Below are 26843 nucleotides of genomic sequence, written 5' to 3'. Positions count from 1 at the left end.
AGAACTAGCCTGCAGTACTGCACTCTAACCACTGCGCCACCATGATTCATAAAATGGTCATTATCACCTTTTTCAGTGCTGCTTTAACTTCAAATAGTCACTAAGCTAGGACCATTCACTACCTGTATTTTCAACCTTGACCGTTCGAGAACAAGGCAGATATACCTCAACACCTAAGAACTGGGGTGTAGGTGAAATTGTTTCCTCTGTCCCAAATGGAGGGCTACGATACCCTTTTCCCTCCCCCTTCCCCCCTGTTGTCCACCTAACTTTGCTTATGTCTGAACACATGTTTCAGGCATTCCCAGAAAGCTATTAATGGAGCAATGGCTTCACCACCAAACCATTTGCTAGGATCAGCTGTGACAAGTTGCTTGACGGACAACAAGCGGGCTGGTTAACCTTTGAGCAGAGTAACTCAGGTTTAAATGCAGGGGGGGAGAGAGGGGGGCAGTTCATTGCAACGTGTCTCTGCAGAGCTGGCAACCTGATCTTTAAAACGTTAACAGAACAACGTAATTGCAAAGGCAACTGGGGCTAAGAACAACCTTGGCTGCTTCTCTCTGACATCCATGCTTCTTCCCCCGTGGTCTTTAAGTCCGTTTTATTTCAGCTTGACCCGTGCCACATTTGGCAAAGCCTTCCATAGCTGAAATATCTCCAAGAACCTAGTGAGGTTCTGGATGTAATCAGTAGGCATCTCTCAAGTGGAAAGCCAGAATAACCAAGTTGGAATGGTTATTGGAGGTCTTCTAAGTCCAACCCCTAGCTGAAGCATGAGACCCCGTATCATTTCAGACAAGTGGTTATCCAATCTCTTCTTAGAAACTTTTAAGCCTTTACAACTCCTGGAGGCAAGCCGTTCAACAGATGAATTGTTCTAACTGGCAGAAAATTTCTCCTTAGTTCTAGGTTGCTTCTCTCCTTGATTTGATTCCACCCATTGCTTCTTGTCCTGCCCTCAGGTGCTTTGGAGAATAGCTTGACTCCCTCTTCTTTGGGGCAGCAACTGAGATATTGGAACCCTGCTATCATGTCAACCCTAGTCCTTCTTTTCATCAGACTAGACATACCCAGTTCCTGCAACCGTTCTTAATATGTTTTAGCTTCCAATCCCCTAATCATCTTTCTTGCTCTTCTCTGCACTTTTTTAGAGTCTCAACATCTTTTTTAACATCGTAGCAACCAAAATTGGATGAAGTATTCTAAGTGTGCCCTTACCAAGGCATTATAAAGTGGTATTAACACTACACGTGATCTTGATTCTATCCTATATGTTAACGCAGCCTACAACTGGGTTGGCTTCTTGGTAACTGCAGCACTATAGGGAAGGATAAGAACTGCAGCCGGATTCAGGTCTATAGAGATTCTCAATCATCCAAGATCATAGTTGTCCCATATGTGGTGTTTTTTTTCTTCAAAAGGTAACTGTATTTTCTTGGTATTTTTTTTCCCCTTTGAAAACATCTTGCATGTCATCCAAGAAACTTCTTCAGTTCTAACTGAAGAAATTTTCTTGGATGGGAAGTGAAACATTTTCAAAGGAAAAAAAAAATCTAGTTCCCATTTGCAAAAGCACTACTGATGCAGCTGGATTCCTACAGCTAGGGAACCACAGGCTATAGTAGGCTAAAATGGAGTTGACTAATTTGCGTTTCACCATATATGCAGGGGTGGGATTCAGCCGGTTCAGGCTGGTTCGGGTGAACCAGATGTTAAATTTGTATCTAGTTCGCCGAACCAGTATTTGAACCGATTGGCTGGCCCCGCCCACCCTACCCTGCCCCTCCCAGGAGTCTCCACGCAGCCTGTTCTGGATGCAGGAAAATGCAGGATATGCACCGAGGCTCTCAGATCTAGTTTGCATCTAGTTCTGGAAGTTCGGGAACGGGCCTGTTTCTGGCTTCTGGAGGGCCTCTGGAGCCCAGGGGGAGGCTGTTTTCGCCCTCCCAGAGGCCCAAGGGAAGCCTCTGGACTCTGAGGAAGGTGAAAAGCGCCCCCCCCTGCCGGAAGTTCTGGTAGGCCACGCCCACCTTGGCCACACTCAGCAACCGGGCAGAGAACGGGTTGTTGGGATTTTTGAATTCCACCTCTGCATATATGGAGAGAGCCCAGCCATCACCGTTGCATTTTGGGCAAACCCACTTGCCTTAGCCCAGGGTGTCATGTGCTGGCCACGCCCACACCCGGTTCAGCAAAATGGGGGGAAAGTCCCGATAAGTCACGTGATGATGCCGCCGTGCCAATGTGAGTTTGACACCCCTGCCTTTAGCAATCACATAGGTTTGGGCACAGCAGATTTTACAAAAGCAGCTTTCTTTCCTTATTACGGGTTTAGTGATCTGTGTGAATTCCCGTCACAGCAGAAAACTGGTCCAGTCACATTATCATGCTAATCTCCTTTCCAAAGTTATTCTGAGAAGTCCTTGCTGCTTTTTAGCTCCTTAAGAGAAACAGATGTAGCAATACATCTGAATCTCCCTGGGGTAAAGCTAATGAAGTGATAAACAAGGATGGGTGATCAACAAAGAAGAGCCCGAATTAGTTACTTTGTGTTCCTATTTTCTGCTCTCCTCCAAAACATTTGCATCACAATTCACAGGTGCTCCATGTTGCTTTTTCTTTTTATGTCAATCACGCTCTGGTTTATTTCCATTTTCCTTGGCTTCAGAATCTAATCCTTCCTTCGGCTTCTTGTTTTTCTCCAAAAGTGTTATGGTTGCTGGTCTATTCCATCCATATGTAGGATCATTTCGAAAAGGCTGATACAACCATCCATTCAAAGTTCTTCTCATTTTCAGTTTAAAACAAAAAAACCAAATATATCCTAGGAATACTTTCCAAAAGATAGCCTCACGAGTTTGATCTTCTTAGAATGTTTGGGGGGAACAGAGAAGAGAGAAGCTGACAAACACAAATCACAGCTTCTAAATAAGATCAGTTTATTTTTAGAAATCATCACCCTGGCTAATGAGAAATTAGCATTCTTCATCTTTAAAGGGTGTTGTTTTAGAGCAGGGATGTCCAAACCTGGCAACTTTAAGACCTGTGGACAACTCCCAGAATTCCCCAGGCAGTTATGAATTCTGAGAGTTGAAGTGCACAAGTCTTACTGGCTGGGGGATTCTGGGAGATGAAGTCCACAAGCCTTCAAGTTGCCAAAATTGGACACCCATTTTAGAGAAAAGGTGAAAAATAAGACCCAATCAGAAAATCAACAGGGCCCAGTATAAACCAAGTCAGTAACAATCATCTACACCTTCACTGTAAGGAAATCCATGTTATATCTTTCTTTTGATAACTAAGTTTATGTGTTCTGTTTCCAGCCAGTTCCTGACAAGCAAAGTGAATGAGGGAAGCTGGATCTTACTTAAAAATCTGATTCAATGAACTGTAATGATTTGCGTAACAACCGTGGCAAAAAAAACCGTGCAATTCACTTAACAATCTTGCTTAGCAATGGGAATTCTGGTGACAATGAGAACTACCTGTACAAGTAGAGCCAGTTGTAAATTGAGAACCATCTGTACAAGTAGAGCCAGTTAGTTTATGGTTTCAAAAATCAGAACTTTGGTAGCACCTTTTCCAGCTAAACAATTTTATTAAAAGGCACAAGCCTTTGGGAGCTGCACCTCACTTCACAGAATGCAGAGTGGTCAGATTGATAACAATAGTAACAGCGCTTCAGATTGATATACCACTTCATAGTACAATACAGCCCTCTCTGAGCGGTTTACAAGTGCTAGCATATTGCCTCCCACAATCTGGGTCCTCACTTTACCCACCTTGGAAGAATGAGTCAACCTTGAGCCGGTTAGGATCGAACTGCTGGCAGTGAGCAGAGTTTGCCTGCAATATTGCATTCTAACCACTGCGCCACCTGGGCTCCTGGCGTTGTAAGATACATTTAAATGTAAAGGGCCTATTTCAATATATATCAACTCTAAACCAGGGTTTCTCAACCTTGACAACTTGAAGTTGTATGGACCTTCAATTCCCCGCATGCTGGTTGAGGGATTCTGGGAATTTTAAATCTAGAGATCTTTAACAGATTAAAAGAGTTGGAAAGGACCTTGTAGGTCATCTAGTCTGACCCCCCACCCCCAAGCAGGAGACCCTGCCTACACCAGAACCTGCCTATAGTGTCTGTTTTCGAAAAAACAGGAAGTGAGGAAATGGGCCTAGTTTTCGGCCTGCAAAGCTTGCAGAAGCCTTCCTCAAGCCTTTGGGGGGGCCTCAAACCGGCCGAAAATAAGCTGTGAGGCACACGCATGTCCAGTGAGGTAAATTTGCCTGCAGCTCGCGTGCCGGCCCAAATGGCTCTGCGTGCCACCTGTGCACACATGCCCTAGGTTCGCCATCACGGGTATAGGGTCTCCTGCTTGAGAAACGGGGTTTGACTAGAAGACCTTCAAGGTCCCTTCCAACTCTATTCTGAATGATTGATTGAGGAAATGAGAAGAATTTTACAGGAATTGGGACTGGTAATTCTAGACGGCATTTTTCAGCAATAAAGTGTGTATATTATGTGTTCTACTTCATAAAAGCTACACAAAGCAGAATCTCTACCAATAATAATTGGGTTCTGCAACCCAACAGGACAGACACAGACTTCAGAGGATAATTAGGACTGCAGAAAAAACAATTACTACCAACCTGACTTCCATTGAGGACCTGTATATTGCACAAGTCAAAAAGAGGGCTGTGAAAATATTTACAGACTTCTCATATTCTGGACATAAACTGTTTCAACTCCTCAAAACGATGCCATAGAGCCCTGCACAACAGAACAACTAGACACAAGGACAGTTTTTCCCCGAAAGCCGTCACTCTGCTAAGCAAATAATTCCCTCAACACTGTTCAACTATTACAAAGTCTGCACTACTATTACTGCTAATCTTCTCATCACTCTTTATCACCCATCCCCTCCCACTTGTGACTGGATGACTGTAACTTTGTCGCTTGTATCCTTACAATTTATATGGACTCTTCCCTAGTATGATTTGATTGCTTATTGTACCCTATGACTATCATTGTCGTACCTTATGATTCTCAACTCTTGACGAATGCATCTTTTCTTTTATGTACACTGAGAGCATATGCACCAAATACAAATTCCTTGTGTGTCCAATCACACTTGGCCAATAAAGAATTCAATTCAATTCAATTCAATTCAATTCAATTCAATTCAAATTCCTATTCTATTCTATTCTATTCTATTCTATTCTATTCTATTCTATTCTATTCTATTCTATTCTATTCTATTCTATTCTATTCATAAAGTTACCACGGTTGAGAAATTCTGGTCTAGGCTCTATACATCCAAATGAAGTGAAATCACAAAAGCCTACACAGTATAAAATTGTGGTTAGTTGGAAAAGGGGCTACCAGGCTACCTGGATTCTTGTTATTCCCCGCCGAGATGGAGAGAAAAACAAAAGCAAGACAGAACAACTGGGAAGGGTTTGTGTGCGGTGTGTAACCGTGTGTTGAGGAATTTGCACTTTATTCCGAGAATGATAACTTTTTTCATTCAAGGACTGTTTACAAAAAAAAGGCCAAGTCCGTATGTGTGTAGAAGGCGAAGCAGGTAGATCTTTGATCCTTGGCATCCATGCCCCGAGTATGGGCAGTATTATCATCATTGTTCTTTCTATCACTTCAAATGTACCCAATGCACCCAGATTAAAGATTAAATGATGTTTAAACGAGGCTTTAATTTGAAGGAGAGAAAAAGCTTGCCAGCTAAAACATGACAATTTTGGTGGGCGAAGTCACGTACCTATGAAAACGGAGAGTACGTTTACGGTAAGAAAAGAAAGAAATTGCCCTTCTCTCTTGCTTCCATACAGGCGGGCCCCGACTTACAACAGTTCATTTAGTGACCGTTCAAAGTTAGGACGTCATTGAAAAATAAAGTAACTTTTTCACACTTACGACCATTGCAGCATCCCATGGGTCACGTGATTTACATTCAGGTGCTTGACCACTGATTCACACTTAGGACGGTTGCGGTGTCCTGTGATCCCCTTTTGCAACCTTCTGACAAGCCTGCAAAGTTAATGGGGAAGCCAGATTCACTTAACAACCACATTACTAACTTAAACAATTGCAGTGATCCACTTAACAACGCTGGCAAGAAAAGTCGTAAAATGGGACAAACTCCCTTAACAGGTTTTCTCACTTAGCAGCATAAATTTTGGGCTCAGTTCTTCTGGTCGTTAAGTTGAGGACTTCCTGTACTTCCGAAAGTGTAGAGACTGCAGCTTGGAGAAACTTCTGCCTTTTGATAAAACTGGTTAATTGGAAAAGATGCTACTAGACATTTTTTTTTTTTTTTTGGTTTGTTTATATCCTACTTCTCCAATGACGCACTGGTTTTTGCAATGCATGAACATTTCTGTCCATTACACTCTGTTTCAAATTAGCTACTTGATTCACATTTAACAAATGTACTTCAAAATACTTCATTTCATTAGCCTTATGACCATTTATCATTCAGGGCTAATAGAAACCTTTGAGTTAAAAAAAAAAAGTTAGTCCAACTTAGAAAAAGAGAAATGTTCAGTAGAATATATAAAACTAGGTTACAGATTAATGCATTGGGTAATTTAAGGTAAAAAAAACAACAACAGATAGCCCTTGACTTATGACCAACCACTCAGTGACCAGTTGAAGTTACAACAGATCAGTGGTGGGATTCAAATTTTTTTTACTATCGGTTCTGTGGCTGTGGCTTGGTGGGTGTGGTGTGGCTTGCTAGGCATGGCAGGGGAAGGATACTGTAAAATCCCCATTCCCACCCCACTCCTGGGAGAAGGTTACTGCAAAATCCTATTCTCTCCCCACCCCACTAACCTGCTTTCCAGCTCCGTTCTCCTGTGCGAGGCAACCAAAGAAGACCCAGCCGATCAGCTGAGACTCTGGAAGCAGAGAAAAGATGGGGGCGGGCAGTTGTGGGATTCAAATTTTTTTTACTACTGGTTCTGTGGGCATGGCTTGGTTGGAGTGGCAGAGGAAGGTTACTGCAAAATCGCCATTCCCTCCCCAACTCACTAACCTGCTTTTCAGCTCTGTTCTCCTGTTCAGGGCAACAAAAGAAGACCCAGCCGATCAGCTAGGACTCAGGAGACAACAGTATTGCGCCACGTGAAATATATACCAAATACAACGTACATGTTTGTGTGTGTTTGTGTTTGTGTAAGGATGTGGGAGGCGGGAAGGATCAGAGGTCTGTTAAGGTAAAGCGAAGAAACCTGGACTTTGAATTTACTGGGTTGCTTCCAAGCAGAATGAAGCACCTCACCAAGGGGCAAAAATAACGATTGGAAAGTTGATCTGAGGATAGGAAACCGCAGCAGAACAAGCCCAAAGGTGCTTTTTTTCAGGAGACCACTGGACTTTCTTGTTTTGTTTTGTTTTTTTCTTTGAAGACGTTTCGCTTCTCACCCAAGAAGCTTCTTCAGCTCTGACAGGATAGTGGGAGTAGGAATAGATTCCCAGAGGGGAAAAAATTACAGACTACAGGAACCATTAGCACTACTTAGGTCAGGGGTTTCCAACCTTGGCAATTTTAAGACTTGTGGACTTCAACTCCCAGAGTTGAAGTCCACAAGTCTTAAAGTTGCCAAGGGGCTGGAGACCCCTGACTTAGGTGACCCTGAGGACACAGATAAACCTCAAAGTGCTTCAAGGACCTTTCAAAAGGACGCAAATGACCAGCTGTCTGCAAGGAATATATATCCTTCCATTCCCCCACTATCCCGTCAGAGCTGAAGAAGCTTCTTAGATGGGAAGCGAAACGCCTTCAAAAGAAAAAAAGGAAGTCCAGTTGCCTCCTGAAAAAAAACATCTTTGGGACAACCATGACCTGAGAATCTCTACATACTCTCAGCAGAACAGGTAGAAATGACAAAATCTGAAGAAAAGTCTTTTAGAAGTGAGGCTTCCAAGGAAAATGTGCTTCCCATGTGCTAATTTAATAAAGGCATCGGGATGATGCCTGGTCAATCTAGCCTCTGCCCTGACCAGAGAAAATTTCAAATATTAAATCTTCTAATCTAGCTGGTCAACAGAACAGTATTTTGTCACCATATACTTCTCAAGCCCAGCCTAGGATGAGCTTTGGATCTGGGTATCTCTCTTACAAGTTCTCCCCTGAACGGTCACAGCATGGCTAGAAATATCATTAATAAAAGAGAATATTTGTAGTTCACGGTTGAAACTGATGAAGTTACTTAGTTTGAGTAATGAAACATCTGCAAGAAAAACAACCAAGCTCAGAAAGCACCAAGGACCCCTCAGAAATATCATTAGTCGGCTCAAAAGGTGATGCTGAGGTACCGATTGTTACCTCAGTAAAAGTGTTCTTTGTTGTAGCACACAATAAGTTTCCTCCAGGAATGGTACGCAGTCCTTGAATTACAACTGGTCATTTAAAGACCATTAGGGCCCCCTACGTAAGGCACTTCTGGGTGTCGTAAAACGTCATGCCACCCTCCGCTTGTCACAATCACTATGTTTTAGGCATTTGGCAACCTGTTTTGTATTACAAGCGACTGTCAAGAGCCTTGCTATCATTGAATGTCATTGGCAATCTCCTCTGCTGGCTTCCCCAGAAAGCCATTGGGGAAGCCGGCAGAGGATTTGAAGTGCATTTTTCCAGAGCGCAGAGGGATTTCCCCTCCCCTCCGTGCAGGGTGAAGAAATCTTTCCCTATGCTGAAGGAACAGCTCTGGTGAAAACAATAGGGAAGCCAATATTTTGAAAGAAGGATGCTAACAAGCAAGGAGAAAAAACAAATCCCACTAAAAGCTGTAACCCTCAGCATTCTGCAATATTTTATCCACTCTCTCTCTCTCTCTCTCATTTTTTCAGTGCCACTGTAACTTCACTAAACGGTCACTAAAGGAACACTGTATTGTATTGTTGTATTGTATTTGTATTGTATTTGTATTTGTATTGTATTTGTATTGTATTTGTATTGTATTGTATTTGTATTGTATTGTATTTGTATTTGTATTTGTATTGTATTGTATTGTATTGTATTGTATTATTGTATTGTATTGTATTGTATTGTATTGTATTGTATTGTATTGTATTGTATTGTATTGTATTGTACTGTACCATACTCTACTCTAATTGCTGGTGACCTTCTACCGCTGCACCATAGAGAGTACCTTGACTTAACGTACCTCTGTATGGTTTGCCAATTGCACAGTGGCAGATAGGAGAGCACTCCAGAGGGTTAACCTCTTTGCCCAGAGGATCATTGGTTGCCCTCTCCTCTCTTTGGAAGAGCTTTATAGCTCCCACTGCCTTAAGAAAGTTCAAAACGTTCTCAAAGATCCATCTCATCCTGGGCACCCCCTTCTTTTGAACTATTACGGTACAGGATAATAAAAACAAGGACAAATAGGCTGAAAAACAGCTTCTATCCCAGAGCAGTAGCTCATTTGAATTCTACTGTATAGTGCAGTGTTGGTGTGGTGTCGGGGGTTTTCGGTTCAATGTGTGGAGGGTGAAGGATGTGTGTTTGTGTTTATTTTCATGGTCATGATGTGCACTGAAAATGGTGCTTGACTTCACTGTACAAGGTGCAATGACAATAAAGTAAGCTAAACTAACTCTAGTCTAATTCTACTCTATTTTCATTCTATTCTATTATTTCCCCCAATATCTGTATTTCTAAGGCTGGAAATTAGATCATGAAAAAAAAAAATGCAGCTGCTGCTACTATCCTAAATCCTTCCATTCTTGTAATTTCAAGATTGATGAGACCTAAGCCAATGTCTGCTTTTCTAATAGTAAAACTGCTGATTATTAACTGCCAAAAAACCTGAGGACCAACCCTGCCCCAAACTGTCATCCACTATCATAGGCTTCCCTAAAAACGACCTTTGCCAAAACACAACAAGCTGGAGGCCAGATTGCCTACATCAAAACCAAGCGCCAAAGAGGCGGGCCAGCCTCTACCGAAAACTTTTCCCAGCAATCAATCTTGGAAGTTCTGGAATGCCGAATTCTCCAAGACGGCGGTGGTGTTTCTTGCCAATGATAAAAGGTACGGCTGTGGTTTTAATTAGCATTCCAGAGCTGCAGGGCGCCAACCGGCGGAAAAATCCTCGAAGAGCATGACAGTGCTTATAATTTTCCTGTGAATCAGTGCACCTGTAACTACATGACAAGCAGTCATAAGAAAGGAATCCGGTGTGTGTGAATTAAGGTTTGCTGCACTCCATGGTTTTACTTACTGTGGGATCATAGAGTCAAAACCAGTGTAGGATTTGCACACCCTGATTAGCCTGAAGGAATTGGTGTGTCTCAATTGCTTCCATACCTCCGCTTTTCAGCCAAGATTCTACTTCCATTTTCCTTGGTTTGCAAAGCACATCTGAGCAGGCAAAACCTGAAGGACACGAATGTCTTCAGGAGAGCCTCACAATAGTTTACTGCTAAATATTTACAGACCCCTCACATCCTGGACATAAACTATTGCAAATCCTACCCTCAAAGCAATGCACACCAGAATGACTAGACACAAGGACAGTTTTTCCCCCGAACGCCATCACTCTGCTAAACAAATAATTCCCTCAACACTGTCCAACTATTTACAAAGTCTGCACTACTATTACTATTAAACTTCTCATCACTCCTGATCACCCATTCCCTCCCACTTGTGATTGTATGATTGCAACTTTGTCGCTTGTATCCTTACGATTTATATTGACTGTTTCCTAATATGATTTGTTTGCTTATTGTACCCTATGACTATTATGAAGTGTTGTACCTGATGATTCTTCGCTCTTGATGAATGTAATTTTTCTTTTATGTACACTGAGGGCATTTGCACCAAGACAAATTCCTTGTTTGTCCAATCACACTTGGCCAATAAAGAATTCTATTCTATTCTATTCTATTCTATTCTATTCTATTCTATTCTATTCTATTCTATTCTATTCTATTCTATTCTATTCCATTCCATTCTAATTCCATTCTATTCTATTCCCATATTCTATTTTATTCCATTCCATTCCATTCCATTCCATTCCCATATTCTATTCCATTCCATTCCATTCCATTCTTATTCTACATAGCGGGTGACCAAATTCATTTGGCAGAAGGTCTAGAAGCAAAATGGAGTCTCTGAGATCTAAATGAAGCAATTCTTCTGCTAAAGATCTTTAGTACGGAGTAATGTTTAGTGGTGTGAACGCTGGGAAAGTGCCTTGAGTGTCATAGAAATAGTCACACAACTTTGGAGAAACAGGTCAGATAATTCCAGGCGGTTTCTTAAATCACTGCATGATAGAATCAGATTTCTCCACTGTTTATTAGGACCTCCCTTGTCTTTATCAGTAGCCCAAGGGGGCTTCTTAAAATAATATTCCAAATTCAATGGTATATCGAAAGCATGCAGTATGAGGTCGTCCTCGATTTATGACAATTTTGATTGTAAAGCTGTGATTTTCGTAAAGCCGATTATCATGTGACCAGACTGAATATTGTAGCAGTTGTTAAGTGAATGCCAGGATGGTTTGCCATAGGGTGGTTTTTTTGCTGGAACTAGAACATCAGTTTCTTGCAAAAATGTTGTGAATTGTGGTCACATGGGCCATGGGAAATGGCCATCAATGTGAGCCAGTGGCCAAATGCCCAAATTGTGATCATGTGGGCGGGGGGCAGACTTCAGAACCGGAATAGAACAAATCATCGCGGCCCACTCGCCGTGTCCAACTCCAACTTGTCGTAGGGCAACTCGCTACGGGACAATTCCAATTCAATTATTTAAAATAAATAAAAAAGTATTTTAATTTTTGTCATTCACATTTCATTCTGCCTCTCCTTTTGTATCCTTTCTTTTGTGATTCTTTTCTACCATTTCTTCGATATTAGTGTAACTCTTGCTACGCAGTGAGTTATCCCATGGCAACTTGGCTGAGGCAAATTGTCATAGACAATTTGGTCCTAAGTAGATTTTGGGGAATCTGTTGTAACTTTGGCCCATCACTAAGTGATCTATCATAAATCAAGGACTAAAGAGAGGAGAGAGACATAGAAATATGACAGCTTCTACAACCACAATTGTTAACCGTCCACCCTTCCTGACAGGGCTTAACTTTTCATCCAAAATTTTATTTGACTACAGCGAAGGGCCTGAATAGGTAAATAGGTACATGATGCTTTGCATCTTTTGAAGGCACTCAAGTCCTCTTCTCCAAGCACCAACTTTGATATCTCAATGATATCTAGTTGTTGTTTTTTTTGAACCAAGACAGGGGTCCTGGCCACAATGAAGTTGTCCAGCCCTTATTTAAGATAATTATAAGATCCATGTCTTCTGGATTGCCTTCTCTACAATCCCTAAACCCTCAAGTTTATTTATAAGCTGCAGTTCCAAACTATGGAGAAATGCAGTTATACTTACGTCAAACACATTTCCTAATATTGCATTCACTGCATGTAAATTAATGTGCCAATAACAGCTCCTAAACACCAAAACATTCCTTTTGTAAACATTTCCCCACTGACCCCAAATTTAGGATCTTCATTTACCTAAGAAGCATGCCACAAACTAATGGAAATTTACAACAATATCATCAGGATAAAATGGGCCAAAAGGTTACAATTTCCAGCCATTAAACTTAATGCCTATCAAACTCTGTCTGGGCTGACAGAAATCAAAGGAACATCAATCAATAAAAAAAAAAAAAAAAAAGCAAAAGCAACAAACCAAGATTCATTCTCTAATGATAAAGAAGAAAAAAGAAATAAACCCCTCAACCTGGAAATATTTATATCAGTGTCCCCAGGATATTGTTTAGTTTCTTTAAAACAAAAGTGTTTTGTTTTTGGTTTTTCAGCAATTTCAGTATGTTTGCAAAAAGGGGGATTTATACTGACTAACAGACCTGGTCATCAAAATGCACAAGTTTTGCTTCAAATTATAAAAGAAATTTTAGCAAGCAAATTGTTGCAGGAGGGAACACTTTTCACAATACTTGGTTTCCATTATTGGGGCACCTGAAAATCTTGTGTGTATCAGGAATGAGCACCTTCTGTGCAACGTTTTATTTTTATTTTCCTTCTCTTCTTGCTTGCTGTAAGTGGAAGGGCCAAAACGGATTATTTGAGAGTTTTTAGTCATAAGTTGAGGACTACCTGGATTGGCTCTTAAATGTTCCTCCTCCGCTACCTCCCAATTTATGCCTGGAACGTTTCAGTTTTTCTGTGGAGAATTTTTTTTGTCTCACTGCTTATTTCCCCCCTGTAGGCATGTTGCAGTTTGGAGACACCATTGCACACCAATTTTTCCATGCATGGAATCAGTGGTGGGATTCCAACTTTGTTCCTACTGGTTCTTGCAGCGCTCAAAAACCGCCCTCTGTGTCAGCGCTGGTGAGGTGAGCTGTTTTTTAGCTCAACTGAGGCGCGGCAATCCGCTCTGCCACGCTAACTAGCTGAGCTAGAAAACAAGGGAATATAGGATAGGAAATGGCGGAGGTGGCATTTGCCGGTTCTCCAAACTACTCAAAATTTCCACTACCAGTTTGGCAGAACTGGTCCGAAATGGCTGAATACTAACTCTGCACGGAATGGTTCATTCCCCTGTAGATCCTTAATCTTATTAATAATGTGCTAATGGTCCTTCTCGCAAGCCACCCAGAGTCACTTATGATGGGTGGCAAACAAATTCAATAAATAAAATAAATAACATCCCCAGACAAGGCTAATCTTTTCCATTATTTTTTTTTGCAAGAACTTTAGGAAGGATGTTAGTTTGAGACACCGGGCAAACTCCATGGAAGAATGAAAACATGTAACAGGGATCGTTCTGGATCATCAATCCCAATTGGTACATCTGTTCAGTATGTACAGGTAATCCTCAACTTACAACAGCTCATTTAGTGACCATTCAAAGTTACAACATCATGGAAAAAAGTGACTTATGATCGTTTCTCACACATGACCATTGCGGCATTCCCCAGAGTCATGTGATCAAAATTCAGAGGCTTGGCAAATGACTTGTATTTATGATGGTTGCAGTGTCCTGGAGTCATTCATGGGTTCCGCTTTTGCAATGTTCTGACCAGCAAAGTCAATGAGGAAGCCAGAATCACTTAGCGACCATGTTACGAATTTAAACAGCTGCGATTCACTTCACGACTGTGGCCAGAAAGGTCATAAAATGGGGCATAGTTCACTTAACAACTGTCTTGCTTGACTTACAACAGTTCATTTAGTGGCCATTCGAAGTCACCACCACACTAAAAACAGTGGCTTATGACCATTTTTCATCGTTTGTAGTATCCTCCACGATCATCTGATCAAAATTTAGATGCTTGGGAACTGCTCACATACTTATGACCGTTGCTGTGTCTCAAGGTCATGCAATCCTCTTTTGTAGCCTTTTGACAGACAAAAGTCAATGGGGAAGCCAGATTCACTTAACAGCCAGGTTACTAACTTATCAACTGCTGATTCACTTAACAACTGTAGCAAGAAAGGTTGTAAAAATGGGGCAAAACTCACTTAACAGCAGAAATTTTGGGCTCAGTTGCAGTGCAAAGCCACAAGTCTCAAGTCCTGGCCTCTTTCTTAGTTCTGATTCCACAGCATTGGCAAGGCAAGGCTTTGCTAACTCATCAGCCCTAACAGGGCTTTCCCCTCCTACATACATACTAGTCATTTCCAGCTATAGGGAGCGGTGCTCACCTCCGTTGCAAAGCCGAAGAGCCAGTGCTGTCTGAAGACGTCTCTGTGGTCATGTGGCCAGCATTGCTAAACGCCGAAGGCGCAGAGAACACTGTTACCTTCCCACCAAAGTGGTCCCTATTTTACTACTTGCATTTTTTACATGCTTTCAAACTGCTAGGCTGGCAGAAGCTGGGACAAGTAATGGGAGCTCACTCCGTAACACAGCGCTAGGGTTTCGAACTGCCAATCTTTCTGATCGAAAAGCTCAGCATCTTAGCCACTCAGCCACTGTGTCCCTCTAATGGAGGTACAAAGAGCCAAAGAATGGTTGCAAAAGACCAACCTAAACTTCCAAATTATGGCCTTGTTTTCGTGCTTGAGCCAGCCCAGAGCGAGACTCATTATGCTTTTAATAAGTAAACGAGCACTCCGCCATAAAACTATCCCAGTCTGCAACTGCCTATGCTGATAAAAGTCATTTCGGGTGAAGATGCCAGGCGGGTAGCAGAAGGTCGAGAGACGTCACTTGCTTTTAAATATTCCAAGGCTTAATTGCTCAGGTGAGGCAATTCAAGGATGCGCTTCAGCAAAGCCAACTCTAGCTGAACAGGATTCTTAAATGAGAATGTAAATGTAGACTTGGAAGTTGGCCCCATTATTACACACGTCCCTCTGTTACGGTTCTTCGCTCGTTCGGAACTGCTTTCAGAGTTTTTGAATGTTTTTTTCCCCCCATCACTATTTATAGTGGCTTTAAGGAATGACTCTTTTTTATTTATCGTTTTATTGGATGGCGTGCAAGGCTGCCCTGAGTCACTTTCCAGGAGATAGGCAGACGTATCAATTTCGTAGATAAATAAATGAAATCCGGCAAAGGCTTTGAAAGAAAGGGACAAAATCCCAGGGGAAAGGGCACTACATATCGTGGGGTCTTAGCAAGTTATTTGATAACTGTCAGATACAAAGAAGGGAGAGCGACACGTGGAGTTCCATCTGAGCAGTCTATTTATTGTTGTACAGACAGAATCTTGCCAGACTAAAGCAATTCTCTACAATAACTGTAGATACGCTTCTGTGAATTGCTAGGGAAGGGCTGTCCTTGCCCTCTTCCTACACACCAGATGTTTAAAGTTATGCTGTCTCTTTGCCCTCTCTCCTGCAACTACATCCCACCCCAATAGCCTTCCTTTATTCTGTACAACTCACAGTGACGTCTGTGATGCTCTCACCGCTTACTTTCCCCAACACAACCACACAGTGGGTCAATCTGGACTGACTCTAGCCCAAAGTTTCATACCTAAGGGAAGACTGGAACTCACAACCTCCAGGTTTGAGATCTAGAACCTTCACCATTACACCATAGTGCCGCGATGGCCCACCTATGGCATGCACAGGTGGCACGCAGAGCCATTTGTGTGGGCACGTAAGCCCCAGCCAAACTTACCTGCACTGGGCATGCACACGTTTCCCAGCTGATTTTTCGGCCCATTTGAGGCCATTTTCGCCCTCCCGGAGGCTGAAGGGAAGCCTCTGCAGCCTTGCGAGGCTGAAAAACGGGCCTTCTGGAAATACCAGAAGTGCCAAAACGGGCCCATTTTTTGGCCTCCCAAGGCTGCAGAGGCTTTCCTTGAACCTCTTGGACAGCGAAAACTGCCTCAAATGGGCCAAAAATCAGCTGGGAGGCATGCACATGCACAGTGCAGTAAGGGGGGTGTTGCCCGTGCATGCGTGGGGGGGGGGGGGCATTTCGGCACACCACAACAAAAAGGTTTGCCATCCCTTCCATAGTGCTTATCAAGAAATCTTCAAATAAGGATGGAGGTAGCATCACTGCTCTGATGCTATCCAGGTGTGCTGGTAATGTAACTCCCAACACTCCAGCTGGCAACCTTGGTCTGATTTAATCTCGGCATAAACCAGGCAAGCTTTTTTTCCCACAGGTGAAAAGGCAAAGAAAACCTTAGCCTAACAAATACCTCCATGTCCAGTCACCCCAAAATTATACGCTCTTGTCTTTGCCAAGAGGGGTGCCTCCCATTGCTTAAAGGCTGAGTGCCACGGACAATCTTTTGGTGTAGCATTGTCCCCAGAGGTATGACATGAGATCTCTGCCCAACCCTGAGGATTTCTGAGCATGGGAACTTTCTCAGTCAGGTTCCACCTATAAGATCCCTCGCGCATGATGGAGAAAATTCAGATGCTTTCAATTGTCCCCTTTACCTTCCTCTTCATTGTACAAAATGTTCAATCCTCATGAGATGCCACCCCCGCCCCTCTGAACTAGTAGCTTCCACAAGATACAGGTACAAGTAATCCTCGACTAACAGCAGTTCGTTTAGTGACCCTTCAAAGTTACAACGGCGCTGAAAAGAGTGACCCCTGCTCACACTTACGACAGTGGCAGAGCCATAGTGGCGCAGCGGTTAGAATGCCGCACTGCAGGGCTAACTCACTGCTCACTGCCAGGAGTTCAATTCTGACTGGCTCCAGGTTGACTCAGCCTTCCATCCTTCCCACCTTGGTAAAATGAGGCCCCAGATTATTGAGGGCAACAGGCTGACTCTGTAAACCACTTAGAGAGGGCTGTAAAGCACTGTGAAGCGGTATATAAGTCTAAGTGCTACTGTTATTGCAGTATCCTCATAGTCAGGTGATCACAAAGTTCAGATGCTTGGCAACTGATTCGTATTTATGACGGCCGCAGTGTCCTGGGGTCAGGTGATCACTTTTTGTGACCTGACAAGCAGATTTCAGATTCATTTAACAAGCATGTTAATAACTTAATGATAACTTAGTGGTTCACTTAACCACTGTGGCACAAAAGGTCATAAAATGGGGCAAAACTCACTGAACAAATGTTTCACTTAGCAACAAAAAATTTGAGCTCAATTGTGGTCATAGTCCTCGACTTATAACTTGGTCACTAGTGATTGTTCAAATTACAAACTACTTGGATAAAAGGGAGTTGAAACCCAGTCCAGGCAGTCCTTCCCTCCCCCCACCCCCCACACAATTTATACAACTGCACTCAACAACCCAGCCACATTTACAGCAATTGGTTGTATCCTGCAGTCACGGGGCTGCTGACACATTACTTCCCGTTTTCTGGAAAATGGCACTGCTGCAAATAATGGGTTTGGTTAACAACTGCGGCATTTGTTTAATGACCGCCACAAAAAAGGTCATAACATTGGATCAGTCACACGACCGACCAGATTTGCAATGGTCACAACATACGGCCTTAGTGGGCAGGATCCAAACGGTCGTTATGTCGAGGATATTTGCAATCACTTGGTTTATTTATTTATTTAAAAAAAATCACATTTCCTTGCTTTTGGGAGAAACAAGCCAGCAGGCATTTAGAATTCTACATGTAGGTTTATGCTAGTTGTTACAAGAATATTTGGTAATAACATCTGTCTCCCGAAAGGCAGTGATATCCCCGAGGTTGGGGGGGCGGGGAGTGGAAAGAGAAGGAATTTGAAGAATTGGGAACTTTTCGGTAAAACAGACGTATGTGTCAATCCTCTTGGAAGCGTGATGTGTTTCTTTACTTATTTGTGGAATAAGAGAAAAATTATGCCTGCAGAAACGGATGGTCTTCTTTAAAACGTCTGCATTGCAATCTTGCAAAAAAAGGGAGTTTGGGAGCCCCATTAGGAGGCAGGAACATGGGACATTTTAGCAAGACGAGAGAAGTCAATCGGTGTTAATACCGGGTCAAAAACAGAGGAATGGCATTTTTTTAAAAAAAACTGTTTGATAAGGGACGGTACAAAGCGGCGATAAGCTGAAATGTTATCAAACAAAAGAGGCCAATACTGAAGGACGCAGAGGATATAAAAAAAAGCACAGCAACCGATAGTGACGCAGCCTCGCCAAGAATAATACAAACAAAGCCCTGAATGTGCAAAGAGCTTTACAACGCGTGGTGCTGGTTAGAACCACTGGCCGATCGGCTGCGCTTTTGCCGAAGTGAAGTCCGACAGGGCTTGAAAAGGCCGAAGAGACCGAATAGCGAGCCGTTCGGGATGCAAATGTGAAAAGAGAATCGTGATGGGGGTGGGTGGGAAGGGAAAGGCTTCCTCGCCAGCAATCACTCACCATCCGCACACCGATCTTGGCTCTCAGGATCTGTCCACAGATTATGGCTTTGACAGCAGCAACCGTTGAAGGTTGATCTGGGAATAAAATCTCCCTGAATTAACCGAGCTCACCTGGTAATGGAGACAATTGAGCTATGCTGCTTTCCAAGCAGCTGAAGGGCTGGACTAAGGGTTAAATCTTTAGGCAAGGGACTGGCTTCCCAGCATTGTCACAGGGGTTCCTGCTAGTCTCCAGGTTTATTAATATGATTATTAGCTTGGTCTAGTAGTTAAGGCACCAGACTAGAAAGTGGGAGCCGGTGAGTTCTAGTCCCGCCTTAGACATGAAAGCCAGGTGGATGGCTCTGGGCCAATCATCAGTAGACTGTGAGTTTAGTCCCACTTTAGGCATAAAAGCTGGCTGGTTGACTTTGGGCCAATCACCAGGAGGCAGTGAGTTCTAATCCCACCCTAGGCATGAAATCCAACTGGGTGACTATGAGCCAATCACCAGGAGGCAGTGAGTTCTAGTCCCACCCTAGGCATGAAATCCAACTGGGTGACTATGAGCCAATCACCAGGAGGCAGTGAGTTCTAGTCCCACCCTAGGCATGAAATCCAACTGGGTGACTATGAGCCAATCACCAGGAGGCAGTGAGTTCTAATCCCACCCTAGGCATGAAATCCAACTGGGTGACTATGAGCCAATCACCAGGAGGCAGTGAGTTCTAGTCCCACCCTAGGCATGAAATCCAACTGGGTGACTATGAGCCAATCACCAGGAGGCAGTGAGTTCTAATCCCACCCTAGGCATGAAATCCAACTGGGTGACTATGAGCCAATCACCAGGAGGCAGTGAGTTCTTGTCCCACCCTAGGCATGAAATCCAACTGGGTGACTTTGAGCCAATCACCAGGAGGCAGTGAGTTCTAGTTCAGCCTTAAACATGAAAACTGCCTGGGTGACTTTGGGCCAGTCCCTCTTTCTCCTAGTCCAACCCACCTCATATAAGGTTGTTTTGGGGGAAATGAGAGGAGGAAGATGTGTTGGATATGTTTGCCACCTTGAGTTATTAGTTAAAATTATAAAGGGAGAGAGATACAAATAAGCAAGCCAAATCAAAAATTAAACATATCCTGTCTTTACTGGGAGAACTCAAAGCGGAGCATAATGTTACTACGTAGATCAACAACCTACTACCTAGATCAACCACAACAACCCTTTGAGGTGGCCTGGGCAGAAAGAGAAAGAGGGACTGGCCCAAATAACCTAGACAGCTTTCATACCCATGGCAGGACGAGAACTTACCATCTCCCAGTGTCTACTCTAGCATCTTAACCACTGCACCGAACTACCTATAGATAGATAGTCTTTCGGTTATGAGGTGAGGGAGATCAGGCCCAGAATTGCTAAAAGATAAAGGTCATAAAATGAAATTGCATTGTTTACAATGGTAATTCCTGCAGTCTGGTTGTTGGGACTCCATGGGGTCACTAAGCAGGAATTGGCAGGAATCCCAGAATGGGGTGGGTTCTACTGGTGGGGAGGGGAGGCTGGAAGAGGTTGTGGGAGGGCTAACACAGGCCATGTGCAGGCAGGGGGTGGTGAGGGAGGGTCCTATGAGTGGAAGAAAAAGCAGGAGGAATGGACTCACCACATCAACTTGCGACCTTCCCTGCCTACTTCCCCATTGACTTTGCTTGTGCAAGGAAGATCAGACATGGCAATCACGCGTCCACAGCTTGCTGTGATGTTATAATGGCAAGCTAGGCATCTGAGAGCCAATGCTGCAATAGCCAAAAGGACCGGTCATAAATTGTGTTTTTTCCCCCCCCAGCAATGCCATAACTTTGAATGATTGCTGAATGAATGGACGTAAGACGAGGATTACCTGGAAGCCAAACCACACTAACCATGTGTATTGCACCTATGTATCTAACCAACCTATCACATCTAATCTGTTGTATATAATGTATTAATCCTATCTACCCTACCCATCTAATCCTGTGTTTCTCAACCTTGTCAACACATTTAAGATATGCAGCCTTCAGTTGGCTGGGGAATTCTGGGAGTTGAAGTCCATCATTTTAGTTTTTTCCAAGTTTGTGGAATAGTGATCCAATTGTGTCTATCTGTCTGTCCGTCCGTCTATCCGTCCATCCATCCAACCAACCAACCAACCTACCTACCTTCTATAGGGTCTTCCTTGATGCAATTTCTTTAACCCAACCCAAGAATGTTGATTTATTTCTTAACTAAGCTGTCTTGCAGATGTGATGCCCTACAACTGTCATCTACTCAGGCAGCTGTAATTGAGACAACTGATGTGTATATTAGCACATTCCTAACAACTGTGCAGGTAAATTATGGACCTCTGGTTTTCCCCAGAGAGCTTCAACCACTCTTCTGATAATTCTACTATTCTAAAAGGTGACTACTTGGGAAAATTATGAACCCATTTAAAAGTGAATTAAGTGGTTTAAAAGTACAGTAAAATCTACATTTAATGGGCTGTTTGTGAGAAATGGGTGTTTTTTCATCCCAATGTCCATTACGTCTGAATTGATATCATTTGAGCTAATCGGCTTATTTTGCATAATTGATCTAAATAGCAATATTTGCAGTTTAAATCTACATTGAATGAACAAAGCCTTGATGTAACAGACATTAAATGAGAGAGAAGCCTCAAGGGGAAAAATGCAGCCACTGTATCTGATTTCCGTTGAAGTGATGTGTGTTAAACTGAAAGTTAACTACATTTGTTTTTTCTCCCTGCCCTGATGGATTTGCAGAATTGTTCTTCTGTGAAAGGGTTGAGTTCCTTCAACAGAAAATTCTCAGCATTCTGAGCAAATAAAAATTCCCCATTGCTTTCAGGAAAGATAAGAAGTTTCTTCATGTACCAAACGCTTAGTTGTGAATCAGATGCAAAAGCTGAACATAACCTTAAAGATCATCCAACCTGACCCCCATCCCTGCACCAAAACCCATTACTATAACAGCCCAGATGTCTGTCAGCCTGCTTTAACAACTCCAGCAAAAGAAAATCCACTATTTCCTGAGACAGTTTGTTAAATTGTATGCTCCTATGGTTAAGGCAAACACTCTTCCCTTATAATTAAAACCCACTGTTCCTTTTTCTGTTTTATGGAACATTTCTGATCAAATCTACCCCATCTTCCAATAACAACCATTCGGATACTTGTAACAGCTATCGTGGGAATAAAGAAGAAAAACAGAATTCTCTTTCACCCAGAGAAATATCTATTAACTGCTAAAACTCTTCTGTCTGTAACCTTTAACTGGGTGAAATGGGGTACCAAAGTATGTCAAACAGACTAGCTTACAAAATGCACCCAAAATCCGGGCCCCTTTGGAATTGCCATTTTAAATTTTAGAGAACATTTTATGACCTAAGCGCAATCCAGAAAGAGTTTATGACAAGAGAAGAAAACATTATAAAATATTTCCTGTGCTGGTACGTGATTGTGCTGTTACAGTTCGACATGGGCTGCTTTCAAAGCAGATACGTCTGAATACATCCCGGTTTTATCAACTTAGGCAGTAAATTAGAAATTCTACCAGTGTTGAAAACATTGAGGAATCTGGTAGAGGAAATACCTTTAAAACAATGACTCAACGGGCAGTGGTAGGGTTCAAATAATTTAACAACTGGTTCTCTGCCCTAATGATTTCTTCCAACAATCAGTTCACCAAACTGCTCCGCAAGTTAACAACCAGTTCTCCCGAAGTGGTGCAAAATGGCTGAATCCCACCACTGTCAATAGAGCACTGGTTGTCTAATAGTTTTTTTCTTTTTAAAACAAAAAACACATAGCAGTCTCACCATTCACGCCGCGATGCCATATTTAGGCTAACTCACCAAAAGCAGAGGCCGGATCTGATGCTAAATTCCAGGAACATTCGAAACCACTTCTTCCAGACACAGGAAACCAACATGGGTGACCAAAGTGTTGCCCTGCAATTCAGTTTTAAGCTTAAGCAAACACATTGTTGATGTACACGTAATTAGACGTAATTGTTAGCTGTTCCCTGTATTTAATCCTTTCATCTGAAATGGTAACAAGATGGAAGAGGCATTTTCAAAAGCCATCATGGAAATAATTATCAAGCCAATCCAATTCTAGTTTCCATAACATTCTGATGGGTTTCTTTTTTTTCCTTTTTCCTTCCTTCCTTCCTTCCCTCACTTTCTCTACCCTCTTCCTTTCTCCCCTCTTCTATTTCTTTCCTTCCTCCCTCCCTCATCTCATTTCCCATTTCTCTCCCCTCTGCCTGTCATTTCTCTACCTTTTCTTCCTTCCTCATTTCCCTTCCTTCCTCTCTCCTCCCTTCTTCCATTTTCTTCTCATTTTCTTTTTCTTCCTCCCTCCCTATCTCATTTCCTTCCTCTCCCCTTCTTCCCCTCCCTTGTAATTTTTCTTCCTTTTCTTCCTTCCTCCCTTCCCTTTTCATTTCCCTTCCTTCCTCTCTCCTCCCCTCCCTCCCTCCCTCCATTTTCTTCTCATCTTCCTTCCTCCCTCCCTTTCTCCTCCCTCCTTTCCTCCCTTCCCTTCTCATTTTCTTTCCTCCCTCCCTCCTGCCCTATCTCATTTCCTTTCTCTCCCCTTCCTTCTTCCCTTCCCTCCCTTTTCGTCCTTCCTCACTTCCCATCTCATTTTCCTTCCTTCCTCTCTCTTCCCTCTTTTTTTCCTCCATTCTCTTCTCATCGTCCTTCCTCCCTCCCCTTCTCCTCTCTCTTTCCTCCTTTCCCTTCTCATTTTAACTGCCTCCCTTACCTATCCTCCCATATCCTTTCATCGATAAGGGCCTTTCACTGACTAAAGCCGGGCCGGCAGCACAAATTTTGGGACCCCCTCCCCCTCTTCCCTCCTCCCCCCCTCAGGGCCCCCCCGCTTTAACCCCCGGCCCCCCCCCCCCCCCCCCCACCCCCCCGCCCCCCCTCCACGCAGCCGCCCCCGCCTGCGGGCCCCTTCTGCCCGCGGCTTGGGGCCAGGCGCGCCCAGGGGCCGGTCGAGGCTCGGGCTGGAGCAGGCTAAGGCCCCGGCAGCCCGCCGGAAGCCCACGGGCCCACCCAGCGCCCACAGGCCCACGCCCCCCACCCACCAGGGGAACCCTCCCGCCTTCACGAGAGCGCCCCTGCCCGTTTCCCCCGGAGGGGAGGCCCCTGGCCCCAGATACCCCACCGAGGCCTTGCTTTCTTTCCACCCCAGACCCCGCACTGTTTTGCAGCTTCAGGGGGCAAGGCACCCAGCATTTTTTCAGGGGCCGATTGGACGACCAAGGCACATTTTTTCAAGGGGCGGGCCGACGACCACGCCGGGCCCCCGCCCCCCCGAGATAATGCCATTCTAACCGTATAAACACTTAAAAACTATTCAGGAAGTCCAGCAACTTCAGACCTCATTCTCATATCTTTTAACCCAAATTTATAAAAGTTTAAATGTGGGTTAATTTCTTGTGGGAGAGGGATTTAAATGAGGGGCACAGGACGCACGCCCCACCCAGGGATGCCTCCGAGTCCCTGTTCTGCTCCTGCGGCAGAAACATTTTTTAAATGGGGATTTCATTTTTAAAAAGTTTTTATTTTTACGTTTCAAAAAAATCTCTTTTAGTGAACAGCATATTCCTCACGCTTATTATATATATTTCCTATTCCTATCTTAACTTTATTCTATACTCATTGTACTACTCTTTTTATCTGTCACATTTGCAAATTCATCAGATGCTCTTATAGTTCTTTATTCAAAAAATTCATCCTAGTTCTAAAATTCAAAAATTCAAAGATCTCCCCCTTTAACTACTAAATTGAGTGTACCACCCCTTTGTCTTATACATGATTCAATTACCGTATATACTCGAGTATAAGTCGACCCGAATATAAGCCGAGGCACCTAATTTTACACAAAAAACTGGGAAAACTTATTGACTCGAGTATAAGCCGAGGGTGGGAAATGCAGCAGCTACTGGTAAATTTCAAAAATAAAAATAATTAATTTGGGAAACGATCTCACTATCATGAAAGGTTTAATTGATTCACTAACCCAAAAGAAGAAGATGATGATGACAGCGGGAGGCAGGAGTCACTCTCTTCCCCTCCCTCGGAGGCCCCCTGAGTCAGGAGTCACTACCGCCGGCGCGGCCCCAGTCCCGCCGCCTCGGGAAGGGAAAGGCAAAGCGCTTTTGCCTTTCCCTTCCTGGCTGGGGCTGTTGGGAGTCGCTGCCGCCGGAGGCCGCGACTCCACACCATTTTTCAGAGGGAATCTGACTCGGTATAAGCCGAGGGGGATTTTTTCAGCACAAAAATTGGGCTGAAAAACTAGGCTTATACTCGAGTATATACAGTAACTTCCCTTTAATTCATAATAATAATTTATCATAGTATAATCATATTTTAGTTAACACGTGTATATTTTAAGGCAGATTCCGAATATTTTCCCCTTGATTACATTCTAATTCATTTATTATTTCAAATACATTAATCTATTCAATATACCTTAAAAACTGATGTTATACCTTTAACTATATTCTTAATTTTACTAACCATATCTAACTTACTTATCATAACTTCCCTTTAATAGGGATTTCTGATTGCCTGTGCCCTGGAGGAAAGAAAGGAACATTTTGCCAATTTTAGCATCTTTGTGCTAAAAGTCCATAAACAGAACACATTCCAAGCTGTCCCAACTGATGTACTTATGCCTAATTCTGCTGCTACTGTCGTTCAGATTTCCTAGCAGGGATGAGTAGAAGTCAGGTAGTCCTCAACTTACAAACATTCATTTAGTGACCATTCAAAGTTACAACAACATTAAAAAGAATCTATATACTGTATATATAAAAGTGAAATACCACTCATGTATCATCACAACGTCTCCAGAACCGTAAAGCCTACAAACTTGAAATTTGGCAGGTATGTTCCTCTTGGCTTCTAGGTGCTCACTAAGAAAGGATTTTTTGAAATGACCATCAGAGTATTAATATTTCCTATATTATTATTAACACGCTCTGATGCTAAGGAGTTTTACTCTCCGTCCCCACCTGAAAAGAAATCTGTTCCAAATGCAAAACACAAGCAGAGGAGAGGTGTTTCGGTTTCAGTTTTATTTTCACATCACCAAGCAGCTTTAGTACAGAACAGTTGAGCTAAGCCATGGCCAGGCTCCTTGCTGTTTCCTTCTTGCTCACACAGCAAATACTGTTTTACCTTCCAAACAGCCCTCATATTCTCTCACACACTGACAGGACGCTAGCCAGATGAATACTAATGGATGCTGGTAGGCAGAGGCAGAATTTTGCTGAACTGAAGAAGCTTCTTGGGTTGAGAAGTGAAATGTCTTCAAGGAAAAAACAAAGAAAGTCTAGTTGCCTTTTGAAAAAGCACCTGTGGGATGAACATTGTCGTAAAGTTTGAGGGTGATCATCCATCAGTGCAAAACCAAAAAAGGTTTGTTTTTTTCCATGGGTAGAGGATCCATCACTCCTCCCATCTGCAACCAAGACTAAACCAAGGAAGGGAAAAAAAGAGAGAAAGTATGGCTCACACACCTGCCCAGGTAGTCATAATCCCCAATGCACAGGTGTTCTTTGCCAAGACTCATCAAGCAACTCCACAAAGCTGTCTCAACCCAACAGGTGGGAAAGCACCTACTCATCACCGCCTTACACCCATGACGCATTCATGGCCAAGTCAAGCCAACAAGAAGGGTCAAGAGGGAAAAAAAACCCTGCCGCCTTCTCCAGGAGAACTGGAGCGCCTGGGAACGAGGCGGCTGCCTTATTTATTTATTTATATGCCTCCTCGGTGTCTCAACCCTCCAGGGCAGTGACAGCGTGAGAACCAGGGTGTATCTCTCCCAGCTTTCCAAGAAGGGGGGAGGGGGAGGGGAGGAGCTCCCCTTCTTAATTGCTTCGCTTGTCTCCACCACGCCTGCACCTTCCCTTCTCTGGTAAGGCAACTGAAGGCAAGCATCCAAGGCAAATGAGTGTGTCTGTCTGGAAATGCAATTTCCATGCGAGCAAAGCAGGCTGGAACTGGG

General features: G+C 43.3%; 1 long non-coding RNA gene across 3 annotated transcripts in view; it reads right to left on the bottom strand.

Annotated features, from left to right (window-relative positions):
* Positions 1-26843, bottom strand: part of LOC113419635 (uncharacterized) — a 178153-nt gene that overhangs the window by 32013 nt on the left and 119297 nt on the right. Inside the window, exon 4 of one of the 3 annotated variants that reach the window (XR_015749052.1) lies at positions 22667-22855. The exons of 1 other annotated variant lie outside the window; for it this stretch is intronic. This is a non-coding gene — a long non-coding RNA (uncharacterized LOC113419635). The remainder of the gene's footprint in view (positions 1-22666; positions 22856-26843) is intronic. One more of the 3 variants, XR_015749051.1, reaches the window with a different exon arrangement.

The sequence above is a fragment of the Notechis scutatus genome, chromosome 3 (assembly GCF_049901735.1).
Source record: "Notechis scutatus isolate UNSWTSFEM ecotype Mainland chromosome 3, rNotScu1.2, whole genome shotgun sequence".
NCBI classification, from domain to species: domain Eukaryota; kingdom Metazoa; phylum Chordata; class Lepidosauria; order Squamata; family Elapidae; genus Notechis; species Notechis scutatus.
This window is presented reverse-complemented; position numbering and strand designations above follow the sequence as displayed.